Source organism: Aptenodytes forsteri, unplaced genomic scaffold (assembly GCF_000699145.1).
Source record: "Aptenodytes forsteri isolate BGI_AS27 unplaced genomic scaffold, ASM69914v1 Scaffold147, whole genome shotgun sequence".
In the NCBI taxonomy this organism is placed as follows: Eukaryota; Metazoa; Chordata; class Aves; order Sphenisciformes; family Spheniscidae; genus Aptenodytes; species Aptenodytes forsteri.
Window position 1 is genome coordinate 1,658,432 of NW_008795320.1, and position 2,722 is coordinate 1,661,153.

The following is a 2,722-nucleotide window of genomic DNA, read 5'->3' on the forward strand; positions in this document are numbered from 1 at the left end:
GGCCCGGCTCCACCACCCCAGCCAGAAGCCCCGGCACGTCCGGAGGAGGACGGGCTGTTCTCAGCACGGGCGCTGGCACGGCCACCAGCCCCCGACGGCCTCGGCGACAGCCAAGACGCTTCTCCTGCGGGGATTCTCTGCCGTCTAATAAGGGTTGGGCTTCACACCACTGCTGTTCCCCCCGTAGGGGCATTAGAGGGGTCTCCCAAGAGGAAGGGTTTCACCGGGCGCGTCGGAGCACGCTGCAGCCTCCCTCCCAGCCCAGCCGGCGTGAGGGCACGCGCCCTGCCGAATCGCCAGGGCGAGGGTTTGCATCACGACAGCCAGCCCCAGCGCCGGAGCTGGCACAGCCCCTGCCGCGCCAGCTCCCGCCGGGGAACAGCTGGTGGCAGGTGCCGGCACACCCGGTCCGCGCAGTGACCAGCTGCGCACCCGCTTCCAAACACGCAGGGGAACCAAGACGTTTGCAGCCGCAGCTTCCTCCCAGGCCTTGCTGCACTAGAGGTTAAAAAAAACCCTGTGGCAACGGGATCGAGCCAGGCTCGGCTGGGAATCGCGCGTGGGGCACCAGCTCCAACAGCTGAGCCGGTATTTTGAGGCGGGACAGGACAAATCCACGAGTTCTGCCTTTTCACGAGAGCTACTGGCACTGCAGGGGATCACGGAGCACAGGCAGGAGAGCCCCGAGCCCGTTTCGGGGGGCCTGAGCAGAGTGTCACAGCACATCTCTCCACCCCGGGATCCCCAAAGGCTGAGCGGGTCCCCAGGGATGGGGGTCAGAGCACAGCGATGCTCCGGCTCTCACCCCAGCTCTGTTGCTGGTTTGTCTGGGGTCTCCAGCCCCGTAACTGCAGGAGGAGGTGGGGGAGGCTCCAAGGGCTGCTGAGCATCTCCAGAGCGCAGAAGAGAGGGTACGCGGGAGCAGACTGCCCCACCGAGCCCCCCAGGCTCCTGCCAGCGCTGCATTTCCCTCCTGCTCCCTCGCAGGCTTTTCTCATGGCAGCGCCCGGCCACGTGCGATTTACTTTGACCTTGGCACCGGGTCCAGAGTGCTGGAAAGCGATCACCCAAATTCTGGTAAGTGCCGTGCTTCCCCTTCCCGAGAGGGACGGGTTCCCAGCAGCAAGAGGGCAGGATCGATTGGAAACCATCCACAGCAGAGAAACCCAGGCGGGAGGCAGCTCCCGTCGCTTCGGCTGCAGCTCCGTATCTGCGTTGTATCAGCCACACTCTGCTCCCTGCCGGTCCTGCAGCCCGCCCCGCCGGGGTGGCAGGAAAACGGGCTCCCCGGAGGCGAAATCCTGCCCGGCTCTCCAGCAATGGGCAGCCGGAGCAGGGCAAGCCAAGGTCTCACTGCGGGCCCCCCACCCCAGCACACGTAGGGCATCCCCAGGCACCCTCGGATGCCCCAGCGCTGTCCCCATCACGGGCTTGTGGCTGCACCAGCTTTCCTGAGTGCCTGCACCGGCATCTTCACCTCCAGCCGGGAGGTCAGCCTGCCCAGGAGCCAAGGGGAATTGGGCTGAGACCTACAAAGCTCGTCGCACGTGGGCCACTGCACGGTGCACAGCCACCGCTGCCACCTCGTCCCCTCCGCCGGACGGGGCAAAGCCCGGGGCCCTCAGCCACGGCCCCACTCCCCAGCCAGGGGGGCAGGGAAGGGTCTGCCCAAGCATGAGATGGTTTTGCAGGACTCTCCCACCCCGGGATGGTCCCTGCCAGGTCCCGTCCCTGCCTCCCTGCAGGGTCTAGCCCCACCACCAGCACAGACGGGACCCCTGGCACCAGGGCAGCCCGGTTCCCTGGGGGCTGCCAGTCTGTCCCTGCGGCCACCTCTTCCCGAAGCTGCGGGGAGGCGCGGAGCCAGCTGGGTGCAGGGCTCCTCGCTCCTCACCCCGGCGGAAAGTCAGGGGATTTCCAGGCTGTGGGAAAAAAAACAGGAACCGGCTGCGCGTGGCAGCGGCCAGGCTCACCCCGACACAGCCATGGCTAGTGGGAGCTGCTCTGCAGCGTTCATGAGAGCAAAGCCTGCAGGACCAGGGCCCTCAAACTCCTGTCTTTGACCCCGTTTCCCTGGTGCCCCCCAGGGACACGACTGCCCAGGAGGGGCTTTTTCTTGGGAAGCCAGGCCGTTTCCCAGGGACATCCCTCCCCTACAAGGGCCGAAGCATCAGCACGCAGCTCAGCCCTGTCCCCCGCACGTCACGTTTCTCCTCCTCACGTCCCACCAGTGCAGGCGCAGGGCAGCCCCAGCGCTCCCAGTCCTACCGCCCCAGACCGGCATCGCTTCTGCTTCATCCCCTCTTTGGGGGTTTGCTCTCCAGCCCATCACAGGGAGGTGCAGGGCAGGCAGGGCCACCACGGGGGTGACACCCCACGTGGGGGGGGGGGGGCCGGGGAAGCCCTCTGCACGGCAGGAGCACCCCTGCCTGCTCCCCAGCTCTGGGGGCTGCAGCTGAAGGTAGCCAAACCACAGCCCGTTGCTGCCTGCAGCAGGGGCTGTGCTGCAGCCTCGTGGCTTTGAGTGTTTGGGAAATGCTCGTCTCGCGTCACAGCGGCAACAGGTTCAACACGAAAACTTGTGCTGGGGTCCCCTCCAGGACGCTGCCTTCTCCTTGTGCTGCTGGAGCAGCGGCATCAGGCTCAGGAGGAGGTGTTCCCCATCAGCACCCACCCCACCATCTGCTCTCCCCTGAGCTGAGCCTTCCCCCCCCCCCCACTT